Source organism: Ambystoma mexicanum, chromosome 11 (assembly GCF_040938575.1).
Source record: "Ambystoma mexicanum isolate Mex_15411 chromosome 11, UKY_AmexF1_1, whole genome shotgun sequence".
Lineage (NCBI taxonomy): Eukaryota > Metazoa > Chordata > Amphibia > Caudata > Ambystomatidae > Ambystoma > Ambystoma mexicanum.
In genome coordinates this window covers 484,872,557-484,891,571 of record NC_090934.1, presented here as the reverse complement: position 1 = coordinate 484,891,571, position 19,015 = coordinate 484,872,557, and the positions used below count along the sequence as shown (strand labels likewise).

Here is a 19,015-nt window from a genome sequence, read left to right as displayed (position 1 = left end):
ACCCGCGGGGAAACCCTCTTGTGTGGAAAACCCATACCGATGAAAAAGTTTCTTGAATGGCAGGATCATCCTTACTCCAGAAGGTATAGAGTGTTGTGGTTGTAAGTATTGTCCAGCAATTATTGTCCACTCTCCTCTTGATTGATGGAAATTTGATGTGGCCAGAGATTAATAGATATGAGCAGCAGAAGGAAAGTTCAGAATCTGGGCGGCTGACGGTAAGTCAGCAGCTGGAAGCAAAGAAGATGGCAGCTACACCGGACTCAAGCAATTAAGGAAGGAGAGTGAGGACAAAAGCGAAAGTAAGGACTACAGGAAACTGTGACCAGGAGATAGACTAAAGGAAGAGGAGAAAATGGATAAAGAACCAAGGCAGGTAAAGAAAATGCCGACGAGAGAATAAAATAAGTAAGAAAGGTAAGGAGAAAAATAGCAGAGAGGAGCGTACCTAGAAACACTCTGCCACAACAATATGAAAATTATAAATAAAGGAACAGAGTGGAAGGAAGTTAACGAAAAGCCATTAACCTACAAGTAAAATGAAAGGTGCCTAGCGCAGTGAAATAAGAAGGGGAAGATGAGGAACAGCACAAAAGGGAAACCGCTATGAAAGAAGCGGCCGCAAAGGCAACGCTGAATGATTGCAGGGAAGAGCCGCTGAGGAAAGTAGCGTCAAGAGAAGGAAAAACAGGAATGGGCGAAAGGACAGGGAAGAGAGCGCGATACGCTCAGAAAGGAATTCAAACAGCAGAGCCCATTTAAATCACATGGTAACATGAACCGAGTATTAGGTAGCGAATGCACAAAGTAGCGACACACAGACCAACATGCAATCTGAAGTTAAGAATGGAGTGTCGGCAGTGATTGTTCCGGGAAACATCTTGAAAAGAGCTAGAATGCTCATGTGAAATATTAAAGGCATGCGAGAGTCGCCAATTTGCTGTAAAGTGTGAATGCTAAGGATGTCTTTTCCTACATCTGTTCCACAAGGAATGTGGAGTGCATTTCCCAACAGTGGGGGACACCTTATTTCCCTGGGAAGGCCTGTTTCTCTACGTGCTCCCTCCAATTCTGCCTCTTCTGCGAGTGCAAAGGGCGCTCAAGCAGACCCATGTCAAAATGATCCTCGTTGCTCCAGCATGGCCCAGACAGATCTGGTACTCGGACCTTCTCTACCTGTCTGTGGCTCCTTCCAGCAAACTGCCTCCTCTTCCGAACCTGCGCTACAGCGAGGGGAGGGTCTGTCCTACGCCACAACCCAGCTTCCTTGAAGCTGTCATGACCACTGTGAGGGGGCACAAGTTGTGCCACAAGCAGGCTCCCACCCGAACCCTGGGGGACTTAAAACCACTGCAAAAGGGCTACCGGAGCCAGTGCTGGCGCCTTTGGCACCAGGCTCATATGTAGGAAGGAAGGGCTGTTCAAACTAGGTCCCATTTATGTACATGGGACTTTAAATCCAACATGGAAGCACCCACACAGTCTAGTTCTAAGAACCAAGCCATGCGATCTAGTGTTTTGGGTGTGGCAAGCCTGGAACTACTTTCCCTAGTACCACTTTACCTGGGCTATATAAACCACACCCTGACTGCAGGACACGCTTTGTGTTATTCTGCAACCCGCAGCGTGACGCTCACCGTGTCCAGCTCCTGGTCTTCAGCATCTCCCTGTAATCCTGCAAGAAAAATATTATTCTGTTTTACCTGAGAACACCATCCAGGTGTAAACTCAACTGGGCTGCAATCTGTGGAAACCAAGAGAAGAAGAAACATCACTCACCTGCGAGTACTAGCTTAAGGACTTCTGGCGAAACGCTACCACGGCTGCTGTTTGAACATGGCAACCTGCAATAACGAGAAAAGGAAAAACTATATTAGAACGCGCGCTTCCAAAACATTGAATTCCATCAGTCTTATCTGAATTCCATCGCGCTAAGCCACGCTTCCGACCGGAGCACCACAGCAACATCTGCAAAGGAAAAGAGACATATTCAGGTTCGCTTTCAATATTAAACTACTGCACAGCGCTGTATTTACCTTAACGGATTCCGGGGGTCAGTTTTTCATCGCACTCTCATCCACTCGCAGAACGACAGCGGCCTGTGTGGAGAAGAAGAAAACACAGGTTACCTTTAAAAGACAATAAAGGCGCTTCACACTTTCTCTTTCCTAGAAACGTGCCTCTCCATGTTGCACACCAGCATCAAGACCTTCGCACTTGAAAAGGAGATAAAGACATTAACGAATTCCCACCATAAACAGATCAAAGACTTACAATTAACAAACCTACCTTCCTACCAGCAGATTCGGGGTCATAGCAGGCCTGGGCCCAAGGAAGGCGTACTGCACCAGTGAAGCAACTCGGGCAGCTTGCCAACAAACGTCCAGCGCCACTGCGTAAGAAACGCAGGACGGATAGCTCATTATTCAGCACTGGGCAACTACGCATCCAGGGTTCCAGATCTCAGAGCCTTCCAGACGCCCCCGGGGATATCAGGTGAGCGCAACAAACTGGCGGCATGGCTCCTGGAGCCCTAGGGTTTGGCCAGTACTAATTTCCCTCAGAATGTAAAGATATTCTGGCTAAAGCTAGGACACAGTCTACCTGTGCATGCTATAAGCACAATTGGAAATGTTTCTGTGTGGTGTGAATCGCAAGGGATTTCGCCTATTCGCTTAGGAGCTCCTCCCATTCTGCCATGCCTGCTCTCCCTAGCCAGGGACGGCATGGCTCATACTTCTATCAAGGTATATCTGGCAGCGATCTCAATATACTTAGACACCAGGCAAGCCTTCCTTGGGGTCTCGCAGACTTGTTAAATAATTCCTGGAAGGTCTGTTCAGGGCGTTCCCACCTGTGAAAGCTCTGGCTCCTGCATGGCAGCTCAACTTAGTTCTATCCAAGTTGATGAATCCTCCCTTTGAGCCCTTTCAGTGTTCAGTTGAAGTTTGTCTTGGAAGACTGCCTTTCTGGTGGCTATCACTTTGGCCAGACAGGTTAGGGAGATGGCAAGCTCTCAGGTTTGTCTTTCCATCATTCCAAGGTGGTACTATGTACTCATCCGTCCTTCATGCCAAAGGTTCCATCGGACTTTCATTTCAACAATTCTGCCTGCTTTCTTTGCCAATCCGCCCCTACTCTCTGCCTGGAAAAGCGTCTGACCCTCAGAGAGTTGGAGGTAGCTGAGCAAAGGTCTCGAGAAGAAAGGTATTTTGGAAGAGAGAGTTGGATATATTGCAGCCCCATAGCCAGAAAGCCTTGTGGACGATGCAGAGGGTATTTAACCTGATCCTTGTAGCCACCGGGAGCCAGTGGAGAGAGAGATTCTAGGGCTGGAGAGATAAGGTCCCTCGAATTTAGGCCAAGGATAAATCTTGCAGTCCAGTTCTGGATTAGTTGCAGAGAGTAGAGGAAGGCAGATTGAGAAAGAGGCTGTTGCAGTAGAGAACCAGGGCTCTGTAGACTGTTGGCTTCTTGGGGAAGTGAGAAAAGGAAGAATACCTCTGATGAGGTGCAGCTGGTAGTGGTCCTTCTTGGCAATGTCTGTGATGTGAGGAAAGAAGGAGAGAGTGGAGTCAGAGTGAGAGGGGGAAAGCGGGAGCAGGGGTCCCGAAGAGAAGGATATTGGTCTTACTGACATTAAGGCAGAGCTCATTGGAGGCGCATCAATCCTGAATCGCGGATGGACAGGAAAGAGCGTAGAGGAGGCTGAGGGGAGACTGAAAGAGAGCTGGTTGTCCTCTGCATAACACTGAAAGTTAGAGGAGACGGTAGAGATCATGTGGGCCAAGTAGACATTGGAGCGAGAGAGAGCGAGAGAGAGCGAGAGAGAGCGAGAGAGAGAGAGAGAGAGAGAGAGAGAGAGAGATGCACAAAAGGACCCATGTTGGACCTGGGAGGATCAGTCCAGGAGGAAGGGAGGTGTTGGGTATTTTGTATAGATATGGGGCCAAGCAGTATTTTCCGCCAAAATGAAAATAATTCAGTAATAATCACTCTTTGCATTCAGATTAGATTTGGTATATAGTACTATAGTATACATACATTATTTCAGCACATTGATACATGTAGTGGTATACATTATGTTGGTATGCGTTATTGGTGGTATTTATGGGTGAGCATAAATCCTTTATTTTATATATGTGACCACAATATCCAGAACCCCTTATTTTTGTTTAGTTTGTTCGTGTGATCACTAGAAAGACCTCAGGCTTGCATTTCAGAAACACCACATTTCCAATTGGAGTGCCACCATGGGCTGTTCTCACTGACTTATCTACGACAGCAAGCTATATGTGGTATTTATCATCAACTTATTTACGTTTGGTGAGCTATGTCCAGGGCCTCTCTTTCTGCCGACTCATAGACCTTCGGTAGCAGGCTATTTCTTCTTGTTGTTATTATGTTCCATTCAGAAAACACACACACACACTCATATACTGAATGGATTCATGCACACAGCTACTGCCATGTCTTATCTTTTAGCAACTTTTAAAAATGACAATTGCACTGTGCAAAGATCTTCCCATATTACCAGTGTTATGATAGATGCACAAAGGACAAGATAAAATGAAACACACTTCCCGCCTGCTTTCAGATAATTCTTTTTGTATTATAAAACTTGCATTTCAACACGAGCTTATTCTTTTTTTACAGAAATAAATGGAAAACTCACAGTAACAACATTATCTGTAACAAAATGAAAATAGTGGCGAGGAACAAGAATTCAATTTGCAACATTAAACATGTGGTTAAAACACAGGAATCTCCTCTCCTACTCCGACTGAATATTTTCGCACACATACGCACAGCTCCCACACTTCAGCTAATTACCAGGCTTGTTCAGCATGTAACTTCTTTGGCTGGTCGCCTTCTGGAGGGGTTCACTCAGCAAGGACAAGCATTTGCTGTCACTCAAACTGGGACTTGTTGACTGGAAATCACAGCCTCTGTAGCAGTATTGAATCTGCTTTAGGAATCCGGCATCCCCAGCTATCAACCCAGTCCTTCTCCGAGCTGTCTCAAGATGTCGTCTGCCTAGCTTCTTCCCCGAGATTATACAAGAAAACTCTGGTTACCTCCTACCAAAGGATCCTAACCAATAAAATTCTATCATGTCCTATCCACCCTCTGCACACAATAGAAATCTTTTACAGTAAGCAACTGTAACAAAACTGATTTCCTGATATTCGAATCCTTGCTTCCTGCAAATACTGTGGACAAAGCAGCACAGAAAAACAAGAAGAGAAAAAAAAAACTGCACACAGTCTGAAATGAGTTTCAGCCTGCCTCATTTTGCAGTGGAGAACACATTATATTATTAAGAAGTTAGAATCATGTTAGTACGGTTAATTATATTAGTTCATTCATCTTCAAATGTGTCTCTTGCAACATATGCATTTCAGATGAAAAGAAAAAAACAAATTGTGTGCATTTTGAATATGAAAAATAAAATGCGCTTTTAAATGAGAAAATGGTTTGTTTTTAACCTGTGTAGCCTGTCTTCATTTACATATCCATATGTTGCACTGGCAACACACAGCTTGAAGCATTTGCATTAAACCCATGCAGTGGCGCTGCATAAAAAAAAATGCTCAATAACACATGTCTTGCTGTACCACATTATATCAATGCACCAAACCCATGCAGTGGCGCTGCACTTCAAAAAAACATGCTATACATTGATCCTGTGCAGTGGTGCTGCGCTCTGTGCTCCCAAAATACGCTAAACAATCCTACAGATGTCAACCATTGGAGGGCCTGATCCATGATGCCCAGGTTCTCAGTCGATTGATCAGAATGACGTGATTTACCGTGTCAAAAGCAGTAGGAAGGCTGAAGTTGAGATTGGAGAGCAGATCTTCACGGGTGTTCAGGAGACCGGTTTCCGTGCCTCTGGCTGCTCTGAAGCCAGACTGATGGTCATGCACACAACCAACAGATTCAGTGTGTAGAGTAAGCTGGGAGAGGGCCAGCTTTTCCAGGAGTTTGCCTTGGAAAGGAGTGATCGAGATCAGGCGATAGTTTGCAGGACAGGTAGGACCGGCAGAAGGCTTTTTAAGGAGGGTGGTGCACAAGGGTGTGCTTGAGGAGAGAGGGGAAATAGTGATTGCAGTAATCGGACATGGCTGGGGCAAGGGTGTCAATGTGGTCCTTGCTGGTTCTGGAGGAGCAGGGGAGAACCTGTTTGGACGACACTTTTTTAGATTGGACTTGTCTAGAAACATTGTCTGGTGTTGTCAGAGAGAAAGAGGAGGAGAGGGAGAGCCGGCAAAGGGGCGGGGGGGGCGTGCGAGAGAGGTAAAGGGAGAGGAGAGTGAGTACATGTATGTCCTGTGTTTTGGTGGTGAAGTGAGTGGCCAGAGCCATACAGAGGGCCTGAGAGGGAACAGGAGAGGTGAGACTGCAGAAGGATTGGCCAGCTGCTTGCAGATAAAGAGTTGATATTTCAAGGCAGCAGAGACATGGACTCTTTTTGGACAGCACAGAGAGTCGGTATTGGCTTTGTAGCAGGCGGCAGGCCAGTTTGTCAGAGGATGCGCCCGATGCCCTCCACTTTTTCTCAGCAACTCTGCTCTTGCATTTCAGGGTGGCGAGGTCAGAGTCATACCAAGTGTTGCACTTGGAGTTAGGCTTCAGACGGATTCTCATGACTGTGGCAAGGATGTCCAGAGTGTTAGAGATGGAAAGATGCAGGTTAGAATGTGTCAGCTGCAGGAGTAGGAGTTGCAGAGAAAATGGAGGCAAAGGCATCCACTGACACACGCTTCATGGACCAAATGACCAAAAAGGTAGGTGGCAATGCTGGTGACAGTGCTGGGTTGGGCTTTCCCTGAGTGACAGAGGGTTTCAGGTGAGAGGACAGCAGAAAGTGGTCTGTCCAAGAGAGTGGTAACAGGGTTAGCTAATCGGGTTAGAGAGGGGGGGGGATGTCTGAGGAGATGAGAACATCCAAGGTGTGCCTGGCTTAGTGTGTCGGACCAGAGGGTAGAATGGAGAGAGCGAGAGTGTGTCGGAGGTTGCGGAAGAGCCCAGAGGAGGGATTAGAAGCCTCCAGGTGGATGTTGAGGTCTCCGAGGAGAAGTTGAGAGGTAGAGGCAAGGAGAGAAGAGGAGAGGTCAGCCCACTCTGAGAGGAAAAGAGCAATCCGGCCAGGTGGCTTGTACATGGTGGCGAGTGTCGGAGAGAGGCCAGGAGAGACAGAGCCTGCGGACCAGGCATTCAAAGGAGGAGTAGGCCTGCGTAGGAATGACAGAAGCAGGGATCCACTCTGGAAAGCTCAGGGCCAGTCTAACTCCGGGATGTGCCATTAAGATGGAAATTAATAATGGTTTTGGAGGGGTGGAAGGAGGCCAAGAGGGCCTTCCACTGGGTGCCACCATTAATGGGATAGGAGGAGATTGGAGAGAGAACAGAGAGCATATGAGGGGGTCCATAGGTCAGGAGAGGGTACGACAAAGAGGATGTCGGTGAGAGTCTGTCTGGAGGAAGAACTGATGTAGGTATCAGCGTTAGGGAGGCCTGGGTTGGAGGCCATGATATCCCTCTTGAAAGTTTTCCTTACAGACTTGGTGAGAGGGATAGGATAGTCAATAGTATCAGAGAAGATGGGAGAAATGGATAGCACCATGGGGAGGGGTGAGAGAAAAAAAAAGAAAACCACCCAGTGCCCGCTAAGGGATTTATTTAAGTAAGGGTAATATGGATAATGAGCCCCACCAGTCTACACCCTTCGCCAAGCCTTCCTCTCCAACCGCCGTCTCTGCACTCTCTCATGGAACCTCCAGCACTCGTCCTAGGTCTCACGGGTCATGTAGTGTAACCAGCAGGTGTGATACTACACAAATTCCGTCTGATGTTTAGGTCTCCTGCATCATCTCCCTGACCTTGACTGCATAGAATTCCCAGCAGCATTATCAGGTAAGGTACATTTGCTCCCACAAAACCCTGACATCCTCGCCTTCATTTTTCCAGTAAATCCTTTATCGCTCTGAAACCTCCCAGTGACTTTCTCGCTCTCATCAACATTCTCTCTCTCAATTCCATCATCAAAGATGATCTCTCCATGTTCCACACTCTCCCATCATCTAATCTGACTGCATGTTTAAACCCTTCTTTCACCACATTAGGTTTGGACTACTTAAAACAACAATTTCTGAGAGTGTTGTCCCCTTCTGCCAGCACCATCAACTGCTTCTTTCTCAACTGACTGTGCCTGATGTTACTAACACTCTCCAACTTTTTCCCCATCATGGTGTCCTTGCCCATCCAGGCGATCACAAGTTTTATATTGGCTTTCCTACCTCAAAGTTCAAAAGGAGAAACTCCTGTTGTACAATGAGGGGTAAACCTATGAACAACAGTCAACTCTTTCACTGCTTTCTCCCACTCTGCCATTGGCACGAGCCCACCTGCTGGCTTCTTTCAGCAGCGTTCTACCACCCCATTGTTTGGTGATGGTATATGGTGCTTCGCCTATGTTCAATGGATTTCCTTTGACAGTATTCCTCCATTTTGCGTTTGTGTAATTTCACCTGATGATATGCGGATGCAAGATACAGGGTTGAGAAATATTTTGCAGGACCTATGGTCAATATCTCTTGAATGTTGGGCAGTGGATCTCTCTCTGGAACTACGAATTTGTTGGGTTCTCTCAGGACTACACAAATTCTGAGCTCACCAGTTTTCTTCCTCAAAACCACTATAGGTGAGACCCATTATGCCATGTCTGTGCTCTCTGATGCCTTGACTTTCTAGTTTCTTCAATTATAATTTCCAGCAGGGTCAATTCTAGTTTGACCTCTTCCCTCATTAACAAGGGGATACTGCACAGTTTGTGCTACTGGTGTGCAGTCATTCTTCATTTTTATTTTGTGTAGGCAGCCTATTTCGTCTCGAAATATTTTTAATTATTATTTTCTTACTGCTGGAAATACCAAGGAGAGTACTATTTCCTCAGCATTGAGCGTCCTTTGTGTCAAGCTCAATAAGGGGGTATTGCCCTTCTTTGTTACATAGACTTTTTCTTTGGCTTCTCTGTCTTTGAATTTCAGAGTGGCCCAAAACCACTCAATTAACGTTTCACTCCCTTATAAGCTCCGGGATTATTATCAACCTCATTCAAATATTCACGTCAGTTTTTTTCCATTCAGCTCGAGGTAAGTGTGTATTTGGCACCAAGATCAATCATGGACATTAATGTGTCATCTAGAAACACTGCCATAGATATGCATTCTTCGCCCTCTTTCTCATGGTGGTCATTGCCGATCCAATTGGTGGACAGCTTCTTGGTCCTGCAGCACCTTGAAAGATGACCTTTGCCTTTGCATATGCGATGGATACCTTTTAAAGCTGAGCATTCTGAGTTGTCTGCCCAATTGTTTGCGCTGAAGCATCTACTCAGACTGCTCCTCCTTGGGCTGCTGCTTGTACGAAAGGACATTCTGCCTCTCCTGGCCTCTCCATGTGGGTGTCTGTATTCTGTCTACTGTTCTTTTAACATGTGTTGTCATTGACATCAGATATGAAGTCATTGATTCTGGGTGAGGCTGTGGTGTGACTTTTGTCTTTAGGTTTGTGTCCTTCATTCTGTCTTTACATTTTGATGCATTTCTCTGTATGCTCCACTTATTTGGCTACTCTCAGAACAGTATCTAATAGGGGGGTGGGGGGGCCATCTTCAGACCATCATTTTTTTCTGACCTTCACACTGTTGCACTCTAACATAAATTGATCTCTCAAACGTTCATCCAATTGGTTATTGAAGTTGCATGTTCTGGCAAGTTTTCTCAGGCTTGTGATATACTGTTCCACGCTCTCGCCTTCTTCCTGCACTCTTTTCCCAAACTTGTATTGCTCTAGTATTGTACCTAACTTCTTTTCATAGTGTTTGCTGATCTTTTTGACAGCTCGTTCATATTCATTGAGGTCTTCATCTTCGTTTTCTGGAAGGTCTGGTAAATCTTCAAACTTCTCTTGTCCAGCAGGGCCTAAGCAATGTAATAGGAGGGATTTTCTGCTCTCCACGTTGTAATTGGTACGACAAAGCATGCTGGCATAATGTTCAAAGGACTTTATCCACCTCTTGCAGGGTATTGCAGGTTCTCCCGTCTCAGGTAAGATGAAAGCTGGTGGGGGAACACTGCTGAATGCCATTGTCGTGGTGGAGAGAATTGTAAAAGTGAAAGTTTGTGCACCTGGAAGTGTGATGATTACTAACAATTTCACTCCTCTCAAACTCAAACCAAACACAACCACAAGCCTTAAACGCAGCAAACCGCACAAACTTCACTACACTGCAACAACAAAATAAACCGCACATAGACTTGCACAACAGCATACGACTACTGCTGACCGTAAAACACCCCAAGCCCAGCCAACGGACCCACCGGGCTGAGGCTGGCAAGAGCACATCACTGCTATCTTGCACTTTTCCAGCTTACTCCCTATAACTCACCCCGCCTCTTTCAGAGCGCTAGAGCGCCAGGGGACTGCTCCGGTGGTGATAGTGCGCGGTACAAATATCCATTAACATTAACATGATTAGTATGACCCTTGTTCTTGCTTTAAACAGGCATTGGTTGTTATAAAAGAGTGTTTTAAAATGTTCAGGATAGTGGTTTAATATGTTTTTGAGGTTGTGTTAGTGGAGTTACGGTAATTTTTCCAGTGGTGTGCCTTATACACCATGTAACGTGGTAAGCAACATTTATCCTCTTTCCTTTATAATGAAAGCAAGTGCCCTTTTACACCGTGTGATAAAGTAAAATCTTTAGATTCCATCAGAGGTAGTGCAGAGTGTATTTGCATGTTAGCCTGCATATTTTGCATTACGGTAGGCTGGCCTCTTTATGAGGCGTTGTAGAAATAACTGCGCAGACATAGTGGGAGGGTCTGAATAGTTGGAATGAATCCTGGGTCTGGTTGCAGGGGTAGCGCTGCGCCTGCGTCTCACTACTCAGGGGAATCGCACTGCGGCTGATTGCTCATGAAGTTTCAGTTTACCGCCGTTGCGTCGCACATCAGGTGGGTGTACGCTGCAGGGCTCGAGACTATCCCATCCTCGTCGCCATTGCAGCATGTGAAATTGAATGAATGCACGGAAGCGTAAAGTGAGGTATAACTAAGGGATGTAATTAAATAAGGGTAATATGGATAATGAGGCCTGCCAGTCTACACCCTTTGCCAAGCCTTCCTCTCCAACTGCCGTCTCCGCGCTCTCTCCTGGAACCTCCAGCACTCATCCTCGAGCTTGGTCTCACGGCTGACGTAGTGTAACCAGCAGGTGCGATACTACACTACAGGATGCAAGGGAGGACGGTAGGGGGGAGCCCACAGGCGAACACAACAATAGGGAAAAACACAACAAAGAAGCAAGGCAGGACACACAAGTGGAAGACAGCCAAGTGGGACCGCAGAGACACAGTAACAGCACTAATTACATTGGAATGGAAAGGGGACCTAGATAGTGGGAGAATGCCTAATGGAACAGCAAAGGCACAGCAACAACGGTAACAGTGGAGGGGTGGGAATCTAGAGGAGGGAGAGAGCCTAGTGGATACAGTAATACAATAGCAACAAGGTCAGAGGAGTAGGAACAAAAGGAGGGAAACAAACCTAGAACACAACAGTTAGCAACTGCAGACTAGGGACACAGTAAGGAGTCAAACACAATGTACGGCTAAGCGCAAGGGAGGGGAAGCCTGAGGTGGTGTAGAGACAGAGAACGGTAAGTGAGGCATATAGGTGGAAGAACGCAAAAAGGCTGGGCAGTTCCGTAGAGAGCAATAGTGGCTGCTTTCACTGCCCGTATCTTACTTACATTACGGTTGCTGCTGTCGACGACTGCGCAGCATACTCGCACTCTGCGCCGCTACCCCTTCATTGCCAAACACCTGCAGCACACAACACTGAAGCCTTGTCCTGCGCGGGCTTTGCTCCAGAGGGTCCTATCCTCGATTTTTAAAGGATAAGCTGTGTGGACGTAGCGCAATGTACAATTGTTTGTTCATTTGTTAGGTGCCTATAAAGTAAGTACTGTTTCAAATACCGATGTATCAAATGGGCAGCAGCTCCTGCGGCGCACAGCACTGCAGCCTTGTCATGTGCGGGCTTTGCTGCAGATGGTCCAATTTCTCTTTTTTCAAAAGATATGCTACGTTACAGATGATTTCCAGTCCGACTCGGACTATTCATGAGCATGTGAATCTATGTAAGATACTCATCTGTAACTCCTGTTCTCCAGCATGAGTAACTTGTTCCTTCTATGTAAAGCACTTTGGTGGAAGCGCTTTATAAATAACACATCATTAGCCTCCAAAGTCGTGTCCAGTAGATTAGGGGCTGCAGGCCTATGTTTTCTTCATCATAAGATAGACCACATTCCTCATGTATGAGGAAGCCCAAAAAGCCCTGATCCACTGCCTTTACACCCTGAGGGAATTGATTCTTTTTCATTTGAATTACCTCACGACAACTTTAACCCCAGATGCCTGCCCCACACAGGGCCAATTAGAAGGATGTGGCTTTATATAACTTGGGGAGATCCTTCAATATAGTGCAGTAGAACACATCTGTTTGACACAGGTGGTGACAAAGAAAACATGCAGTAGTCCTGGGACCAGAAGTTCAGTCTCCCATTAATACCTCTTGCATCTTGTGTGATACCAGCTTACTTCAAACACGAAGTGTGCACCCAGCTCTTCAGAATCCTTCCTCTGAAACCAATTACACTTGGAAATTGTTGTCCAATTTCAAATCATTCTTATTAGGCCCTGCATTTGCAGCAAATGGGACCATTAAAATACAGTCTTTTGTCTAAATTAATCCATGCTCCTTCCACTGTAAGAGAAGCATAGAGATAGAAGAGGTATGGATTATTGGTTGCCTTGGTGGGCCAACTCTGCCGTGCTGCAAATGTCAGCAGTTGGGGCACTGATCTTGATGAATCTCATGGCTTCAGTTTGTGATTCGGTACTACTACTGACAGAAACAGAACAGAACAGTGTATTGCTTCTTCAACTAACATTTCCTAGCCTAGATGTTCCAACTGGATCCATTCTTTTGTTTCTCTTGCAGTAACATGGGATGTTCCACATCGTTCCTCACTGAATCTGATCTCATCTCTGTCTTCATAATGACATTTTTCACCTATGTTGATAATACCAATATTCAAATTGTATGTAGACTCTTCAAACCCTTAGCTCTGGGCCTCATCACCGTTCAGAATTGGATGAATACTAATTACCTTAAGTGTAACCATGGTAAAACTGAGATTTCAAAATGGGACAATATTCTTCTCCATCGGACTGTGTATTTTTTTTTTCCTTTTTGCTGCTTTCCTCCCATAGACTTCAGCGGGACTCCTTTTGTTTTTTGCTAGTTTTGAACCCTTTCCTGACTTTTTGAAGGCAAATAAAGCCTTCTCCTTTACTTCCCTTGCCTGTTTGCTCATGCTTATGGGGAAACCGATCAGTCCCTAATACTATCATTACTGAGAGGCTAGGTTTCTCTGCAACTTTCTTGTATTGTTAAAATTACACACATCACCTTACAGTGCAGTTAGGATAACTTTGTATCCATATATTTTTTTTTTATATAATGGCTTTTTAGTTACTTTAAAATGTGCCTAAAACAAGCTGGTGGTAGCAGTGGTATTTGTACTGTTTATGAAACATTTTACTCGTGCCACATGGTTTTTCATTTGTCTTTGGCCATAGTGTTCTTTGGCCTTCTTTCTGCCTTCCCAGGTCAGAAAATGCCATCTATGGAATGACTTTTCCCAGGGTCATGGGTGGTTTTTGTGTGTGGCCAGCAGAGAGGGTTGGGGACTGCTTGGACCTAATCCACATTGCTGGTGCCATCAGAGCCTTTGCAAGTGTCCCGCAACCAACCAGTGGACTGGCCAGCTCTCTTGTGCTACCTCTCTGCAGCTGTCTCGGTTCCAAGTGCATTCTTGGAACTTTGAGGATCTGCAGCTTATGGAACAAGAGGCCTACTCCTGCGTTTTCAGCCATCTTGCATGAACCGAAGATGTGCTGGTCCTGTGTTCATCCCCTGAAGATCGTCTGCCACCACCTTATTGTGGCGACTCCCGTTGCAACACTCCTCCTTCAATCCCTGGAGGTGGCCTGCCCCTCGGAAGTCTACATCTTTTTTCTTTCGAGTGTTCTACTGTGACCTGTCAGAACCGATTTCCAAGTACCACGACCAACAAACTAAATCCCAATGCCAAAAGCTACTTCTGCATCCACAATCTCTGGGCCTTCCTCGAAGGGACTAAACGCAGAAATGTCCCGAACGGATCCCAGAACTAATCCGTGGTCTCTGGAAGAATCTGAGTCAGGTGGGGCGGGGGGTATATTTTTACACCCTATTCCCCCCTCCTCCATAGCCCATTCTTCCCTCCATCACGCTTTCCTGACTTTGGTATGGGAGTCCTTGTGAATGATCCCTTCCTAGGACTAGCCTAAGGACTGAGATTGATTCTACTTTCCTGACCTTTATCTAACATCATTTTTTTTTTTTGTAACACATTGTCATGATGCCCGCTCCCGGGGAGCCGGTTCAAGCCCTGCGTCCCCGAAAGCGGACATCCAGTCCCCAAGGAAGGACCCAGGAACCCCATATAGGGGCCCTCTGGACAGTGTCCTGGCGCCTATGGCGCCAGGCTCATAAAAGACATCAGTCCTGGCACCATAGGCGCCAGGCTCATTATGGATGTGCTTGGGTGCACTTGCCTGATGCAGACCATGCTGCAAGATCCCGGCCTCCTTGAGGCCTGAAAGGAACTACTTTACCTGTGGGACTAATTTACCATCCGGGCGTGGTCGGGGAAGGATACATACCTGATTGGAGGAAGGATACATACCTGGAACTTCTTCCAAGGCTATTTAAACCCCACCCGAACAGCCACATGTGCTTTGCGTTGTTCTGCATCTAGCAGCTTGGACGCTCACCGTGTCTGCTCCTGCATCCTGACTTCTGCCACGCCTGCCAGCATCCTGGATCACCTGCAAAGGAAGAGAAGAAGAGAACAGAAGAAGGAAAAGTCCTTACCTGCTAAATCCGCATCCCGGAGACATCTCGCCGACAATCCTGAAAAGGAAGACTTTTATTTAAAAGCTCATCGCGTCGATCGCTGCAGCGCCGCATTTCACTCACCTTTACTGGGCGCCTCCATGTTCAGCAGCGATCATCCGGATTTGCAGTCACGCCCCAGCACCTAGGGAGAAAAAGACAAGAACAAAAGGTGAGAGAGAGAAGGGAATAAGGAAAGCTAATCTCCATGTTGAGACTTACCTGTTGATTCATTCCCTCTTCATTTCGGGTCCGCGCCGCATCCTGGCATTTCCGGACCCCGGCCCCTAAGGGGAAAAAGAGACATCAGCGTTAATGAGCGAATGAAAAGACATTACCAAAAAACGCTCATTAAAGACTTACCTGATTTCTACAAGGATTTCACCTCTCATCTCGGTTCGGTGCCTGTTCCCCGGCATTCCGTACCCCAGCCCCTATGGGGAAAAAGACACTAGCATTAGTACATTAATGCATGGACACAAGGGGAACCTCTTATCAAAAAACGTACCTGGAAGCCAAGCAAGTTTGGTTCTCACCAATCCGAAAATCCAGTGAAGTAACTGGATACCAACGCGCCCCTGCATCAGAAGCAGGATGGAGAGCTCGTCCTTCCAGACCCTAAGAAGGATACTTCTGCGAGCCAGACAAGCCAGATTTGGGGGCCCGGTCCAGTCCGTCTTCCGAACCCCGCGCATCACCTTAGAAGAGGTCACAGCAGCGCGAACCAGGCCAAGGCCTCCGTGGGAGTCAGGTGAGCGTTACACATATTTTTTTATGACATCTTTTCCATGCACAGTCGTGGTTCATATTACAACAAAACTTCATTACTTCACATTCCAAATGCCAACAATTATCGCCCTTCTCCCCTCCTTCGGGTGTCCACAGAGCTTATTGTGTCTATCCAACGTCTATCTTCAAATGTCACCTTCTCTGAGCTCACTGAACTAATGTTCTAATATTTCTCCTTAATCACACTCCATGTCATTTCACTATCCATAGTGTTGTCAGGTAAGTAATCTATTCGGGTACTCCATTTCATGTATTTCTTGTCTCTTTTGAGACAACTACCCCTCTGAGGGCAGGCACTCCCTCTTACAGTGCATGGCTAGGCCAGACCTTGCCGCCAACAGTAGAAAGTGTCATGTGTGGTATGCACATTCTACCATCCGCCTCCTCTTCCTCTAATCAAAATGACACCAGCAACAGGTCTAGTGTCCAAGTACACCCATTCAGGTCCTTAATCCACGCCAGCACTTCTTTCCAGTATGCCTGTGCCTTCTATCAGCCCCACCACATGTGCCAGAGAGAACCCATTTTTTCCAACACAACGGGCTTAACGTGGGCAAAATGTCCAATAAACGCATAGGATTATATAACCACCTATGTAGCAGCTTCAGGCCATGTAACTTGTAATGGAGGTTTTGTTGGGATTTCTGTAAAATTTAAACCATACCTCCTCCTATATATCTGACTGGAGATCCATCTCCCATTTCCTGCTGAGACACTCTTCCCTGCAATGCCACGCCTTACTAATGTTCCTATGTAGCTGCGATAGGAGTCCCTTCGAGCCGGGGCACTGGTCTAAAATCCTTTTGAGCGGGCTGAGATCCCTTTATAATTCTTTCCACCTCACGCCCAGTAACCCCCTGTTCAGCCTGATACTCAAAAACCAATAGTTTCCCTATTCCCAGATTTTTCTCCCAGCTGCTGTATTGTTTGGAATTTCCCTTGCCCCACATTTGCCCTATTCTTTTTAGGCCTGCCTCAAACCACTTGTGGATACCTAAGCAGCTCCACAATAGAACCCCTGATTTGGGAGTCCCATATATGACGCAAGGGTGACAACCAGGTGATGATCACCTTCATCTTTCTTTCATATTCCCAGTAGTTGGCTTAATATACCATGCCTACACACCCACACCAGGATCCTGACCCTCCCCATCCATAACCATTCTCCTATTGTAATCAGGGCTAACCACTTCTTCTCCAAGCTGACACACTGCTTCTCCCTATCCCCTCTAAGGTGGGTGACCAATACCCTCTATTGGGATGCCACATGGTAATCTTCCATGTCCATGAAGCCCACCCCTCCTTTCTAGTTGGGCAAGATCTGGTAACCTATTTTGGGTTTCTTACCCTGCCAGAGAAATTTTAGCAGCTGGCTTGAAGTTCCATCAGGGTGGTATCAGGAAACTACACTGGGAAGCATCTAGAACAGGAAGAGGATCCTTGGTAACACATCGGAGTGTACCCTCTCTGACCAAGACAAATTGGATTTTAACCATCTGTTCAGGTCTTCATATATTACCTTTAGTAAAGGCGGAAAGTTCACTGCAAACAGATCATTCATCTGCCGTGTTATTTTAATTATCTGCTAATGGATCCCTGTCGCCTGCATCGGAGCATCTTTCAAATCTCATAGATCAGCTTCCTCCAGTCTTCCAAAGGTAAATAGGACCGACTTGCTCCTGTTATTTTTAAAATCCTGAGAGTTAGCAGTATTTCTAAATCAACCCGAGCACATCCGGGATGTAATGAAGCAGTTCTCGCAAATGGAGAGTATTGTCCTCAAAATCACTGTCCTTGTACTTCAAATCCCCCACCTTTCCACCTTTAGTGGTATTCTTAATCCGATTTTTCTCTCCAGGGATTCCAAGGTCAGGAAAAACAGAGGGCGGGAGCGGGCATCCCTGTCTGGTTCTCCTTTCCAGGGTAAAGCTCTTGGATCTCTTCCCATTCGCTATCACTTGCACCCTAGGCCAAAGCCCCTTCTGCCATCCTTGCTCTCGGTCAGAAGCTGGTCTTCACCAGTACTGGGAAACAAAAAAGGCCACCCAGCCAAATGCTTTTTCTGTGTCCAGGGAGACCAGAACTGGGCCCTCCTGGGCCATTCCATAAGATTCAGGAGTTTTCTAACCACATCCAATGCCTCCCTGCCCCTAAAATGACCCATCCGTTAGGCAGCAATCAATCTCAGGAAAATTACATAAATTGTGGAGGCCAGTACCCTTGTGAAATGTTTTGCTTCAAGTTTCTCGTGGGGATTGGCCGGTATGAAGTGCATTCTTGGGGATCCTTCATGTCTTTTAAGATCAGTGTTAAGGACTTTCCTTAAGGACAGTGTCACATCACCCTGCTCCAAAATGTCATACACTTTGGCCAGGCATGGCCAAGGTGAACTCATCTTCACCTGGCTCCTTCACTGCCTGCATCCCCTTAATCGCAACCACCACCACCACCACCTCCTCACTAGTTATGTTGGCTGAAATGTACTTGTCAAATGTGGGAACCTCCACCACTGCTAGGTAGTCACTTGCTTCCTCCCAAGACATCACCCACTCTTATTTATTTAAATCCCAAAAGAAGGCCAGGAAGCTGTCCAGAATTCCCTGCGGTGTGCATGTCGGAGGCCCTACCCAACTTATATGTTGTCTATCCTCTCAATTCTCTGCTCACTCAACCTTCCTGCTAACATAGTCCCTGCCTTGTCCACTTTGTCATAAAACTGTTGCTTCACTGACCTCTGCTTACAAAACACTTCTCCCAAAACCAGGTCCCTGAATACACACTTTTTCCTCTGAAGTTCTTCTATTAACATTCCCCCCCTCTCTGTCCCTCTAGAAATCTCCTCCTACAACTCCCCTGCCACCCTCCTAAGTTTAGTCTCTATCAAAAGTCTCGTGTTGACTTCAAGACCCTTCCTTGATCAGCCAGCCCCTTCACTTTTGCTGTTTCCTAGATTACATGACCATGGATGCCGTGCTCCTCATTCTCCTTGAAGTAGAATTCCAGTTCCTTCCGGAGGCCCGCTTTGAGCACAATATCTCTCAATAAGTAATCATTGCACCTCCAATATGTTTCCTTACTTTCCAGCTCCCCCACATCTATCTCCGTCCTCGCCATTTTGTGGCCCAACCAGGCTACTTCTACGATTTTG

General features: G+C 46.4%; 1 protein-coding gene across 5 annotated transcripts in view; it reads left to right on the top strand.

Moving 5' to 3' along the window:
- The window catches only part of TTC17 (tetratricopeptide repeat domain 17), a 2,246,693-nt gene that overhangs the window by 530,986 nt on the left and 1,696,692 nt on the right, over nucleotides 1-19,015 (top strand). The gene's annotated exons all lie outside the window — the stretch shown is intronic.